At 38.6% G+C, this 15,853-nt stretch overlaps 1 protein-coding gene across 1 annotated transcript in view; it reads right to left on the bottom strand.

Moving 5' to 3' along the window:
• Nucleotides 1–3,618, bottom strand: part of chrm3a (cholinergic receptor, muscarinic 3a) — an 86,187-nt gene extending 82,569 nt beyond the window's left edge. The window contains exon 1 of the mRNA XM_039783017.1: nt 3,474–3,618. The gene's annotated coding sequence lies outside the window, so the exon portion shown is untranslated. The remainder of the gene's footprint in view (nt 1–3,473) is intronic.
• Between the last annotated feature and the right edge of the window lie 12,235 nt (nt 3,619–15,853).

Here is a 15,853-nt window from a genome sequence, read left to right as displayed (position 1 = left end):
GGTAGCCTATATTTAGCCTAGTATGATTGTGATTTATATATGCCTATTATAAAGAAACAAATAGTCTGTAATTTTTTAGAATTTGTCCCATACTTCGCTGTTCGTTGTTCTGAGTTCGCTGTGCAGTACGCACCGTCACCTCAGCTGTAGCCTACTTCATGGAGGGGAGGGGAGAGACAAAGGTAGAGTGGTTGTGCAATGTGCAGTACAACAAATATATGGTGTTTTATGAAAATTAAACTACATAAACCTATTCTGGTACAACCTCTAAATACAATTATGAACCTGAAAATGAGCATAATATGAGCACTTTAAGTCAATAAGATGTCATTTGCATTAGGCGCCAATATAATTATGATCAAACCTTTTCTTAGGTATTGTATCTAAATTAATGGCCATGAAAATATATATATTTCTGCTCAAAACTTCCAGTTGCTTATTAGGCCACTGAAGTCAGTGTCTTCCCAGCACTGTGTCTCTGAAGCTAAACAGGTGCTACGAACATGGGATAACAACAGTAGCTGCCCAGAGAGTGGAGACAAGGATGAAGAGGCCAAGGACTCCCTCCACAAGGCTTTACTGTAATCACAGTCTTGGGCAGCTGGTCTACTCACTGAAGAAACAAGGATGGAGTGCAAGGCTGCATAAACACAGCTCTTTATCGAACAAGTTAAGTGAGCAGAGACTGACTGTCAGCTTTCTATTTGGTGCTGAAATCACCTTTCCCATCAGCACAGAAGATTACCAGCACAGTTTGCACAGAAAAACACTTCAACTTGGGCATTTTAAGGCCAACTCTTTGATGGAATTTCTGTTATTGTATTAATGATTGAACTGAGAAGGAAACGTTTCTGCTGTCTAAACATAGATGCTGTGCTTCGCTCTGTTGTGGTCTGCATGGCTGTGAAAGTGGATTAAACAGGCTTTAACATCAAGACGAGCTCTAATGAAACCCGATGGGGGAGTTAGCCTGTCTGTTTGGCCAGCTGACTCCTGTAAAATACCCATCACTGTCTCCTGTTGCCTGCTCTAAAAGTAGCCTGGTGGTGCCAGTCAGTGCACGCTGTGGCCTGAGGGTTACACCATTTGATGCTTTTGTCTGGATCATACAGCAGCTAAAACGTTCAATCGCACCATACATGTTTATTCTGTATTCTTGTGTCAATCTTTGCCTAAGGCAAGGCAGCTTTATTTGTATAGCACATTTCAGCAACAGGGCAATTCAAAGTGCTTTACATAAAACATTAAAGAGCAGTTAAAAACAATAAAAAAAATATAAACAGATAAAGTATGACAATAAAATTTACAGTGCAGTATAAGAAATTAACAATTATTTAACGCTCAATCGCACCTAATCATACATGTTTATTCTGTATTCTTGTGTCAGTCTTTGCCTAAAGACATCTGTCACACTCCCATTTAAAACTGAAAAGGATTTGTCTGATATGTACCCTACTCATTTTATTGCTTTAAAGGAAAAATTTGACATTTTGGGAAATACGCTTATTTGCTTTCTTGCCGAGAGTTAGATGTCTGTATTGTAAATATGAAGCTACAGCCAATTAGCTTAACTTTGTTCAAAGATTGGAACCGGAGAAACAGCTAGCCTGGCTCTGTCTGAAGGCAAAAAATGTATTAGCTCACTAATTAATTTATATCCCATTTGTTTATTCTGTACAAAAACCCAAGAGTAAATGCAACAAGTTGTGTTGCCAGTGGTCAGATATTTTTGCCTTCAGACAGAGCCAGGCTAGCTGTTTTCACGTTTCTTGATGCTAAGCTTAGCTAATATGCTGATTGTAGCTTCATATTTACAGACATGTATTGATGTTTTTATCTAACTCTGCTATAAAACGACGAGAGTATTTCCTAAAACGTCAAACTATTCATTTATTGATGAAATGAAGGGAAAAGGCTTGACTTTAGTCTTACTATAGCAGAAATATACCTCACATATGAATTACAAAAGGAAGGTTAGCCTTGCACTTCTCAATAGTGTACATTCCTTTTTCAACAGCATCAGTACATATTGACACGCTTGGTAATAATAAACCCAAAAAAACATCTGCTCTACGTGCCTCTGCAAATTGCCCCAAAAAATTTAATGTTTTGAATTTTAAAATGTGCCCACAAGCCACCATGTGCAGCAACCACGTAGAACCACAGGTACAGCAGAAGATAGAAGCAAAGACATTTTCATTCTACTTAGAGCTATCTACCCTAATCCTCCACCCTCAGCCCATTAAGGAAAGTCATAATGATGATCAATACGGTAGTAGCATTGTGCACAACAAAACCATCTATCAAGAGAGGTAAGCTTATGAAAATATTGGTCAACCAATATTGACCGTGGCTCAAACAATACATCAAGCCGTGAAAGCTCTATTGCTGTTCACCTTTTTCTTCTTTGTGTCTGTTTTTCTGATGTTTTTTTCTCCACTGCGTCTCTCCCCACAGCAGGGAATGGAAAGTCATAATCATCTAAACACATTCCTGTTCCACCTTTAACAGACTAGTAACAGACAGTGCATTCACCAACACAGAACTTGACTGCACTGTTCCCTAACAATGGCTTTGTTAATATATTGATATATAATGATGGGTTGATATATATGGAACACATTTAAATGTGAAACTATCAGGGTTTGCAGCCATGGTGAAATAGTTTGTGCTTCATATACAGCTACTGTATTGTCAAACTCACACTCTGGCTTCTGTGATGAATAACTGCAGGCATGGACCAAAAGGAAAATATTTGCACCATGGCACAGATGCCATTCCCCCTGCTCTTACTCATTATCCAGCACAATGTCAAAGTACCCCCAGTTCACTGAGAGGGAACATTCCTTCACATTGCCATCTATGGGCATCACAAATAAACAGTCACCCCAAATCATGAAAGACTTCCACTTGCCATGTAAGGACACGATTAATTTCCTCCTCTGTCCACACAAATGCAGTAACAAATACTTTATATCTGATCACCATAATCACAATAAATGTCCACAAGACAAGAGGGAGAATACGCATCACACGCTACATAATGCTTCACTTTCAGAGGATTCAAAATATGAAAACAAATATTTTTTCCGTGTTTTTAAATTTACTTTACAGATTTGCTTGAGAAGCCACGCAGCCTTTTTGGAGGAGAGCAATCTGAGGAGTGCAGCGCGCAGAAGGGTTGGGCAGGGATGCTGAGCCGGCCAGCGGGGGAACAGCAGCACTTGTTTGCCAAACTTGCATTTAAACATAAGCACATCTAAGACGAGCTTGGAATGATATACTGAATATAATATATATCCGCTTTGAAGACAAGCAAGTAATCATTAATATTATGCAACTTCAAAGTGTAGCGTTGTGCGCCTATAAAAAATAAAAGCGTTGCAGAATCGGTTCAGGGAGTAGAAGACCAGATACTCTGCTGTGACACCATATTTCCAAAACTTTCAATTTGTTGTCTTATGTTCACCTACCTTATAACATTCAATAGAGCTCGGGTCAAAAGCAGTACAGGTAGATGGGAAAATGGCAATCCAGTCAAACTTGTCACGGGTCCATGTGTGGCACCGCAGCAGTACGGCAGTCCAATCTAGTCACATCTGAAAGGATAACGATACTTAGCTAGAATAATGCCCCTTTGCGCACGAATAATCACTGCGTCAGGATTGGCCAGAGCGGCCGTGACGCGCCGGCAGGTGGCACACCCGGCAAATAAAAAAGTCCAGATTCATTCACAGATAATAGCTCTGGGAAACTGTGGCAGCTCAGCACTCACAGTGGCAGATAAACGCGAAGACCATGGGAGTCATATAAGATCAAAATGGTCAAGGTCCTCCTTATTCCATATCGTCTCTCTGTAAACTCTGCGAGTCTATGCTATTTCCGTTTTAATAATGGCACAGTGTCACCACACAAAGCTTCAAGCTGTTTCATTTGGCACAAAATACTGGGCTACTTCATTTGGCACAAGTCCAAATTACACGTTTTCTAAATTATTTTTAGCCTTTCTTACTTATGGGGCAAAAAAACCCTCTCAGATCAGCAGCATGCAAGTGAAGATGAAGTCTAAATATGGAAACTACTGCAGACACTTACACCTAAATAAAATCAGAGCTAAAAAAAATATGAATTATAATTTCACTTGTTTATTTCACCCAATGTGGGGAAAAAACAAGGCAAGTGGAAACTAAGTGTGTTTTGACACTTATCTGAGTGTAATTCAAGGAGCCACAGCAATTATTTTAATAATTTTTTGTATAAACACAAATAAGGAGTGAGTGGTAATCCTTGGAGGAATGTGTAAGCCAATTATTGCTAGCTGCAGGGACTTGTGGAATGGAGCCTCACAGCTTCCTGCTCAGACTCACTGCAGACCCTCGGACCACATTTCCTGTTCCCAGTGCACAGGCAATATTTCTATGAAAATACAGAACGGTTAAAGACATGAATATGATATCATGCCGTCCAACATTTACAGTGCTCTCGTCATCCTAATGCCTTGTAGGCTATTTGACACTGTGTCTGTGTGTACTTTACCATCAGTGGCTTGTATGCATCCTGTAAGTGAGGAACCAGTTATTTCCATCTGGATGCTGGTGTATATGAAAGTGAGTGTGTGTGTGTGTGTGTGTGTGTGTGTGTGTGTGTGTGTGTGTGTGTGTGTGTGTGTGTGTGTGTGTGTGTGTGTGTGTGTGTGTGTGTGTGTGTGTGCATATAGGCTTACATTATATTTTGACTGTTGTAAGTAGATGAGAAGGACGGCTTAGACACTAACTAGACACCAACTTATGTTGTGTGTACTGTGTACTCTCTCTCTCTCTCTCTCTCTCTCTCTCTCTATAGTCTCGTGGATATTTGCTAATCTGCATTTATTTAAAGAATCTAACATACTTTGCAGAGATGTAGAAATAGAAAAGCAATAAATCAAGGTAGAATGAGGGCAAATATTGACATAAAAGCCAATTTTCAATGTTGACTATGCCCAGGCTGATAGAGCAAACATTGCAAATGAAGGCTGCAAATGACATCTGGGACACTGGGGATAACCACCAGCACTGATCAGTGTATTATATAATAAGCCATAGCTAGTGTTAATAGCATGCAAATAGAGAAATACGTAATTAAATAAAGTATCACCTTTCCAAGTAAGACACAGTTAGTGTGGTGTCAGGATTTATTTTTCACATCGTAAATAATAAGATGGTAAAGGGAACTCAGTCAGTGGTTCTAGTCCAGAACACCTGCTATGTGGGTCTTGATAAGCACACACTCCAAGCTGAGTCTCAACATTCACCTTCCTGCAATTTCACACTGTCTGATTCCTCAAGAACTGCATGGCCACACTGATAACCAAGTCACAGTAGCTCACTGGTTTACAGAGACAGTTTTCACTTCATAATGGCCTCTTCCATCCAACTCCAACTCTCAAGAGTGTCAGCAAAACACCGGATTACAAAAAAATAACATGGAAACATTTAAATGTCTCTGCTTTTGTGCTGAAGAATTCAAGGTTCTATAGACAATAAGCACCAAAGTTAAATTCTAACAAAAATATTATGTGCTTCTCCTATAACAATTTCATCTAAAGGAAATAAAAGTCAGTGAAACAGAGAAAAATGCTATGCCCACTAGGTGCACCACAGGGCAAGAGGTGTTGGAAACTGCAAGATGAACATGCAGTCAGAGAAAATGAAATGTTAGTGGTAGTGTCTGCACACATATGATCAGGGATCTCAAAGGCTACCGCAAAGACTTGTGGCTTATTTTTTCTAAAATGAAATCTATATTGGAATAGAGTTGGAACGATTAGTTGTTCAATAGAAAATTAATCTGCAACTATTTTGATAGTTAAATAATTGTTTTAATCATTTTTTAAGCAAAAATGCCAAATATTTGATGGTTTCCTTTGTAGACCTAATACATGATAGTAAACTGAATATATTGGGATTTTGGACTGTTGATCTGTTAAAAATTTTTAGGAACAAAAGGAATAATCAATTACTTGAGAAAGAAATCGGCATATTAATCAATAATGAAAATATTGGTTAGTTGCAGCCTAGTCCCACTTTGCCAGAACCTCCACAGCGCATGAAAAATTAATGTGAATGATAACAGAACAGTTTCAGAAATGTAATATTCTCCCTGTGAACTTCTTATTGGTGCCTGAGTAACAGCATTTGATGAGGAAGATACCAAAGTAAGTCAGTTTGACCAACAAAAACCCAAAGCCTTAAAATCCACTAGATAGGCGCCATTTAATTTAATTTTTGGTCATTTCAGAAAGAAAAGAAGACAAGTCACGGCATGAAAACATAATGTATCACTGCTTCAAACCATGAAATGTTTAAAGGAACCACATTTGGGGTTATTCAGGGTTACACATTTAGAGAAAACATTGCCTGCCTGATTCTACATTTCTGATTTCATAGCGTGAGTAATTTCCACCCACGATTACAGCTCAGACATACTGTTAGAAAGCTTTAAGCCCTCATTTTGGCAAATATTCCTGGAAAAACACATCTGCGCTGATTAACAAATTACTATCACTTAGAACTAAATATCAAATTTTTTACATGACCATACTTTGAATATGCACACAAGCATCATGTACAGAGAGGAAAATGAATGTATTCTCATATTTTGATTTGGTTGGGTGCTGGTGTCGATGACATATTGAATTCCACCAGTCTTTGATTTTCTGCAGGGCTTTTTCAATTTAGAAATAATGTACTTTTTCTTCTGAAAAATAATTAGAAGCTAACATCCTCAGGGTGATTTCTGTGTGTGTGTGTGTGTGTGTGTGTGTGTGTGTGTGTGTGTGTGTGTGTGTGTGTGTGTGTGTGTGTGTGTGTGTGTGTGTGTGTGTGTGTGTGTGTGTGTGTGTGTGTGGTCTGTTTCTGTGTGTATGTGACTGCGTCCGTGTCCTTCCTTTACATATGCAATGAGATAATAGCATCTGAATACAAATGAAGTGTTTCAAGTAGTCCCCCAGTTCTACATTGCTTTCTTATCATTTCTCTTTTCTACTTTTTTTTACCTCAAGCGTACATATTCAGTCCAATGTTTTCCTTTTTATAGGCATCTCTTCATCCCTCTCTTCACATGAATAAAAAATCTAAATCCTCTCACTATGTCCAAAGACTTCTGCATTTTCATAGACATTTTAGCACTGACCTTGATCACAGCCTGACTTGTCATCCCCACTGTCATCCCTGTTCTTTAGCAAGTTGTTAGGAGAATATACAAGTAGGCCCCGTCTCTCACTGTCTCCCTGCAGGACTTATTTGCCATACGGCCTGTCAGCAAGATCCTCATTCCTTCATTCTGAAAGCTCTTCAAAGTGAAGATTGCTACACAAAATATCTGGCTGCATATTTCTCTAGCGCACTATGCATGCTTTGAAACTCGTCATCCGAACTCAGACAAGCAGAAATCACTGGAAACCCAACTAGTGATTGCAGTGCGTGAAAATGTTCCAAGTCTGGCTTGGATTTGAGTATTGATGTTTCATCTATGGGGAAACCATAAGGAGGGCAATCAACAGCCTGTGGTTAGAGATTGTACCATGGTGTGACAAAGAGTAATCACAATCAAAAAGTATAAAAAAAAGTGCTTCAGACTGGAGAGAGGACACATACTGTAAATCAACAGCTCTGGTTCAGTAGTAGGTTAGTTAAGGTTCTAATCGAATCTAAGGACAGAGACACTGCTTTCATTTGGATTTAGAAAATTAGGAAGAGAGAAATGGTGATAGAAAATATGAGAAAAATGACGCAAACTCACATGGCACATATGCAGGCCCAGATTATCCATAAGGGCACTTGGGCCAGTGCCCATTCACAACCAGTGGGGGGGGCACCACATGACACAAGCTTTAACAATATTTTCCGTACATTTTTCACTTTCAAAATTCACTTGAAATTGTTGAAAGACCACACATTACTCGTGTATGAACACTAATTTCACAATAATAATAATAATAAATTATAAATAAATCAATATTACATGACGACCATCACTCCCCCTCCCCAATCTGTCAGAGTTAAGTTGGTCCACAGGTACGCGCAAATGTATCATTTGGGGGATGGGGTGGGGGGTTTAACAATAATCAAAAGTGGCCAGTTTAACCCCCCACAAAATGTTATCATAATGATGAATGTAAAATATTAACTGTTATGAAAAATTATAAGTGGTTGGCTTTCTTGATTCAATGTAATTGGCAAGCAAAGAAAATATTTTTTCACACAAACCCCCCCACCTCTGGGTGAGACTTGGTTGCGCCCAACCCTTCAACGTGTTTTTCAAGCACATAGCAGTACCCGATCCGTTCCACCTGCACAATCCGTTCTGCGCATGTGCAAGATGACACGTATGCCATGACGTAGGCGCAGATGATAATGCTGCGTTCATTCCACCACCACCTTGGAATAACGGCACCGCTTCCACCTGCACGATCCGTTCTGCGCATGCGCAAGATGTTCACACGCTAGCCTCCAGCTAACGTTAGTTAGCTAATAGCTAATTCGGCGGACCGCTAGGTGATTATAGCGGTAGCTAACGGTTAATTCGGCGGACCGCTAGGTGATTATAGCGGTCTGCCGTTAGCCTCCACCGGGAAGCTAACGTTAGTTTAGCTAACGGTTAATTCGGCTAACCGCTAGCTGAGACAGCATGTAAACTTTAAAAGACCCTCAAAATAAAACTTGAAAATAAACGTTAACATATATAACAGCTGTTACGTCAGTTCTACTTTACTTGTGCTCATTTAAAATACAATCACTCAATACTTGTCTTTATTGTTATTACTGTAATGTCTTAATTTAGCTGTAGCCTGCTTTTCCCATTAAGTTTGACTTAACGTTATTTTAGACTGAATCTAGCTGCAGAAACAACGTAACCAGTGGGGCGGTGCCTGTTATTTCGAGGTGGCCTGAACGCTGCATTATCATCTGCGCCTACGTCATGGCATACGTGTCATCTTGCACATGCGCAGAACGGATTGTGCAGGTGGAACGGATCGGGTACTGACACACGCTTTTATATATGTCAATGATAGCATGGCCAGCATGGCCAGCACCGGGCCTTCGTGAGTTTGTTCACTAAGCAGAGAAGTGTAAAAGACTGGTTCACAGTCTGCGCTTCTTTTCCTAGAACTCGTATTTCTTTCAGAGGACTTTGTGCAATAAATCCATATTCTTAGATCTAATATTGATAGTCTTTTTTTTATATATCTTATTAATCTTAGGTCCTTTTATTGTCGTTAGCTGTGATGCTAAATCAGTTTTAGCTTCCCCAAAGTTTTTGAACAATCAGAGGAGTTGCTTTCAGGGCCCATGAAATAAAGTCGGAAAAATACATATTTGACCTACCCACGATGCTGCAATAAATAGTATTGATTTTGGCTTTTTGAATTGATAGACATTTTGAATTGAGAAAGTTTGAATATAGTGCTCACTGCTCATATGCCTACATCTATGTATCTGGATAAGTTAGTAAATTACATTTGAGAAATCCCCTTGATTATCGCTGATATTTTTGGCAGGGGGAAAGCAAGTGTTGGTTTCTCTTTGCATTATAAAAATGCTTTGTTTTTTGTTAGTTTTTTTGGCTTGTCTGCTGGGCTGATGTACTGATGTGTACTGATTTTGACATTTTGAATTGAGTGTGTGCTTTTTGAATTGATAGACATTTTGAATTGAGACATTTGAATATAGTGCTCACTGCTCATATGCCTACATGTATGTAATTGGACAAGTTGGTAAATTACATTAGAGAAATCCCGTTGATTATGTCTGATATTTTTGCCAGGAGGACAGCACGAGTAAAGGGGGTAGTTGACGGGGGTTGGGGGGGGCCTTTGAGGTATTGTGCCCAGGGGCACCACATTGTCTTAATACGGGCCTGCACATATGCATCTTACATTGATAAATATTTACCATGAGAAATTCTTAGTCTTTTTTAAAACAATGGTTCCTTGAGTTCCCAAGAATCCTATAAAAGGGGTTATGAATACGAACTTAATGGCTACATTCATTATATCAAGCTACAAGGCTGAGGCCTGTTTGGCTCCTTAGCTTGCTTGTTCATATTTTTTAAATAGTATTTTTGCAATGCATACATCTCGTTTTTGTTTGTTTGTTTGTTTACTACCTCTTACACACCCGGCTTTCAATGATATACACATCCCCTTTTTATTAAAGGTGTACCTTACCTATTAAGTATTGCATTTCCATTAAGTTAGGGGGTTAGTGGGAGGCAGATTAAAAAAAAAATAATACGCAGAAGTTGAGATATCCTGACTTTTAGTCCCCTAACCCCTGGATCCTTCACTTCCTACAATGTAAGGATACAATGTAGATTTTCCCTAGCTGGCAAACTCACAACATCATTTCTCCACACCTCCAGTTGGTGTCACAGGCCTGTAGTCTCAGGCAAAATCAGAAATCCTTATGATATCATCAGGGCTGCTAGGACAGACGCTATTAAATTAATTAAATATTCAAAGTCTGAGTAGTACTTCTTATGACAGGTAAACTGATGTCCATGTTCATGTGTGAAATCAGTGGAGTTCACCTTTAAAATGCAAACAACTCTGAGTTTGTTTGTTGAATTTCCACTTCCTGTTATCAGTCGCCTTACATAATATCACCCTGATCCACAGCCACACAGATCATTTTAAGTCTTCTTAATAGCCGCATGCTTTCACTGTCAGACCCAAGGTGAAGAAGATGTCACCCCAGGTTTATTGTGATGCATGTTACACAGTGTCCTTCATACTCACGTTATTCTCAATGCTATCAGATGAAATTAAAATGACTTCTAAAGCGAACTGAGGAGTAACATACAAAACAGTCTTCAAGTTGACAAACACAATCCGCCAGCCCAGACTTCCCTGTTTCGCACTGTTTCTCCGGGTCCCATCTGTCACAAGTCAGCAGCTATTCAGTCAGAACAAAAGTCAGATTATTGAGACTTTAATTATGTTGAAGGCCTAAGCTAATTAATTATCACTATCAGTGGTATGGAACATTCCTTTAGATAAAGAAACCAAATCTAATTATCTTTTGACCTCTCTCTCTCTCTCCCCTCTGCACGTTTACAGTCAACACACAACATGCATAAACTTGAAAGTCAGACATTAATATTCTGCAAAATTTTCACTGCAGAATTCCACAGAATATTTGTGTCCGCTGGCATTCATTGTCTCGCAAACACACAGGGGGAATAGACTGAAGCTTTTCCATGCTTGAGATAACTTACCAGCATGGCTCAGAGCTTTGACAGACCCAGTTGAACTAATTCCTCCCCGAGCCACAAAAACGGGGCTTTCCCCACAACCAACAACACAATGCATAAATCACTTATTTGTATTTGTATGCCATGGACCAACCACTTGCTCACCATACGCTGCTTCGACTCTCCTCCCTTAATCCCAGCTCCACTCCTTTCCTAATGATTTCCAAACACGCACCTGGTTAGTCAAATGCTGATCTTCCAATATTCATAAAACAAAGACACCCAACAGGGATTTTACTGGATACAATTTAAAACATAAGCACTCATGGGGCGCGTGTGTGCGCCTGTGATAAGGAATGAGTGTAACAGTGAGAAAACGACGATAGAAAAACAACAAGTGGAAGGATGGATAGTAACGGAGCACAATTTCTGAGTTTTGAACCCTTATATGTACTGGATAATAGCTAAACCTCAAAGGCCAAAATGAGGGTGTTCATCCTTTTTGTCTCCCAAGCAGATTCTTGGCTTGGTTACTGAATTAAACATCCAGACGTCCAGATGTAAAAATATCAAAGAGATCAAAGGGATGGGAGGAATAATCAAGATAAGCAAAGGCAAATAAAGGGATGCAATGTAATAACGAATTACTATGTGAGCGTGTGTGCTGCTGCACCCATACAGCACAGGTCTTTCTGCATGTCTACCTTTAAGCACCCAAAATGTACTCCATTTATCTTTTTGCACTTATACAATCAGGTAAAGTGCTGATAAATATCCTCCTCTGAAGAAAGACCACATCTGCTCTTGGTTGTTAAACTCATATTAGCTCTTCATGCAGGACTAATCAGAGCCATCCCAGCCAGGCTTCTGGGATAATGCTGGATAATACTGTTTTGATGGACTGGGAAACAGTTCATCATGTCTCATTACGTCATGATGAGACATCCACAGACACGCTGATATCTGCACTTTGCTATAGGAAACCAAAATCTACAAGAGGTTAAAGGTCATACTTTTAACACAAATTCACTCGAGTACATGACATGACTGTTCCAGTATACCTTTTGTTATTGCACAAGTCATGAACATGTTCAAAATCCATTTATGACTAAACTTTGTTGTTTTAGGAACAAGACTAACTGGATATCTACATTAAAAGTGAGACTTCAGCCACACTCGAGCACTACTGCAGCGTTCGGTCCATTCACTCCAAGCTGACTCTGACATTAACTCAGCCATGTAGTCTGTAGTCAGAACCAGCTGTCTGTCAGCAGTAGCTCCTGAGGTGCTGAAAGGAGAGCGGCCCACCCAACTGGCTGACAGACAGCACCAATTTAAAAATAGTTTTCAAGTAGTTTCCATGAAGTATAAAGGAACAGAATTAGCATTGTTATTATTTATTGACTTATTGATTTGACTTCTGTCTGCAGGTAAAAAAGGAAAGCTCCGTGACACTGGGAGAATTAAAAATAATCAACTTTGGTAATGGTGTTCTTTACTGCTCCAGAAAATGCTTCTCTTTTACTGTTAGAAAGAAACGTGTGCAACAACTTATTTTACCAATTATGGATTATGCTGATGTTGTATATCAGGTTGCACCCCAGCACTAATCTTCTCCCTCTCAATGTTGTTTACAACAGAATCTGTAGGTTTGTTCTTGGATGTCCTTTCACAACTCATCATTGTATTATATATAAAAAACTTGCTTTACCATCACCCTCAATAAGAAGACAGCAGCATTGGTTACAGTGTATTTATAAGTGTATACATTTACATATAAAAATCTTTGTGATTTAAAACTTGTTTTAAATGCAGAAAAAACTAAAGTCATGCTTTTTTCAAATTCGAAATCTAAATCAACTCTGCCTTCAATCCTCACTTCCCAAGGTACGAAAATTGAATGTGTTTCTAAGTACAGATATCTTGGTATTTTAATTGATGAATCTCTTTATTTTACCTATCATATTCAGCAGCTAGCAAAAAGATTAAAACTTAAACTAGGGTTTTATTTCAGAATCAAATCCTGCCTTTCGTTCGAATCTAGAATCTGCCACTTTTATGTCTGTACTTGACTATGGTGATGTTTTATACATGCATGCATGCATTCATCTCAAAGTTTACATGCACTGGACACTGTATACCATGGATCTCTGAGGTTCATCACTGGTATGAAAGCCCTCACTCACCATTGTGAGCCAGTGCTGTATGACTTCAACACTGGCATATCTTTATATACAAGGCTATTTTAGGTCTCCTTCCATCCATCAGTGTTAATTGTACCGGGACTTACAATCTTCGTTCCCAGGATCTTTTCCTTCTGTCTGAGCCCCTCAGATTGGAATAATCTACCTGTAAACATTCAATACAATTTATCTCTCCACTCCTTTAAAAATGCCCTGTCTTCTTATTACAGTACCAACTGTACCTGTCCATAACACCTCTACAACACCCTGATAACACTGTAACCACCACTTCCAATATTATTACCAATATACTATTTCATTCTTGCTCTGCCTCAAACTTGAATATGATTGCCTGATTATGATGCTTTTTTTGTCTTTGTTTGTTTGTGGCTGTTGTTGTTTTGTTAACTGTTGTGTCTAATTGTGATTGTACCCCTCGAAAACGAGATGCTACATCTCGAGGGGTTATTTCTAATTTCCAGAGAGAGAGAGAGAGAGAGAGAGAGAGAGAAAGAGAGAGATAATTGATCAATCATTACAGATACTGTTAAGTGCAGAACAATATATATATATAATATATTTGGAAAGGTCTAATTTTTCAGGGATAAACCCACTATGTATGCATTGCATTCAACTTTATATCCATTGTAAATATTCAGCCAGATTCAAGACTTTTGTACTAAACCTAGTGGCACCTGGCAGAGCCCAGTTTGCACTTCATTGATAAATGATTCAATACTGCATGCTCATGTTTTCAGAATGAAAAATGTATGTATCTTGTACAGTATCACGGTGAAAATGACTCTGGCAGAAATATCTCACAGCTGAGTGTTCTATTCCAGTTACCCATGACAGGCAACCTAACACAATAAACATACACGATTCCAGGTTATTAAAAATGACAGGCTGTTAATCATATCCCTCTGGATGATAAACAGAGAGAGGCGATTGAAAGAAAAATAGAGAGGAAAAGGAAAACCAACAGAGAATGTAAGTTATTCTCACTCTATACAATATACACAGTCTCTTTTTTTTTACCCTTTTATAGCAAAAGGTTAAAGTCAGCGTAGATGACAATTTCACTTTATTTCTCACCAATGTAGAGAAAATCTGAAATTCAACTTCTGTGTTTACACGTTTGAACACTGGAAAGGCCAGGAGGTGTCTCCTTCCCTCAATATCTCAAAATGAGTTTCTAGCTTCAGTGGAAAATGTTACCACATGGTTCTCGATCAAATAATCCCCCAAACAGCACCCATCTTTTCGATGCAGATTTAGAGATTCAATTATAAAAAGATTAAAAAAGTTAATTAAAAAAAAGTAGATTGGATTCAAAATACCCTAAGTAGATATATCTGCCTCCAAAATGCTTTTGAGTCTCAAATATGGAATTAAAATACTAGTATATTTGCATTTGTTTTTAGTTAAATCAGGCCTATGTACATATACAGATACAATACAGACAGGAATGACTGTGACATTCCCTGTAGTCAAGCAGAATGCATCAGAAGCAACTAAACCATACATTCATCGATGAATAAAATATTAGAAGTAGCCTCAAACTAACTCTGAATTGGAGGCTGGCCCCGCGATAAAAGACTTTCTAGCTATTTTGTATTTTCAATTTGTAGTCTTTTTCCTAGATTTCAACAAACAGCTCCAATAAACTGAGAGTTGCTGTCCAATAGACCCTGGAAGGCTACAGAAAGCTCCAAAAATATGCTTCTTTTAATCTACTTTGCAACAAAATCTGCATCTTGTTTTGTGCATCCAAATTTCCATCCACTTTTCCAACTATGCATTGCCACTTGTCTCCCATCTGACATTGCATCCACAGATGTAGACAGTCTGAGATATATTTACAAAATCCAAATCAACCAACCACTCTTACTAAAGACAAGTAATATCCGCTAATTTACATTTTATTTTAAATTAAAAATGAATAAAAATAAAACAGTGAATCAAACATTTTTAAGGCGATGCAACGTAAATCCCATTCTCAGAGTTTTCGAACACAACATGAAAAAAGAAAAATTGACAGTTAGCAAAACAAGGAAGTTTGCTTTTTGAGAAAAGCAAACTTCCTTGTTCTTGTTATAGCAGTGATAAACAAATAAGGAAGTACAATATCCTGAGCTATATTAAACTATAAGACCTGATATGTTGTAATAATTGTTTGATCCCAATTATCTAAACAAGTAACTTGAATGTATGGATGAATTAATATTAAACATATGAATGAATATTATCTGTGAACTGAGCTGGCTGAAGGTCTATTTTACAGCTGAGTCTCTCAGGTAACTATATAACAAAGCTGCACTTTGGCTACCCCTTCCTAAGATACATTCTCCTAAAAGGCAGTGAACATGTGTGTGTGTGTGTGTGTGTGTGTGTGTGTGTGTGTGTGTGTGTGTGTGTGTGTGTGTGTGTGTGTG

Source organism: Perca fluviatilis, chromosome 19, assembly GCF_010015445.1.
Source record: "Perca fluviatilis chromosome 19, GENO_Pfluv_1.0, whole genome shotgun sequence".
Classification (NCBI taxonomy): Eukaryota; Metazoa; Chordata; class Actinopteri; order Perciformes; family Percidae; genus Perca; species Perca fluviatilis.
This window is presented reverse-complemented; position numbering and strand designations above follow the sequence as displayed.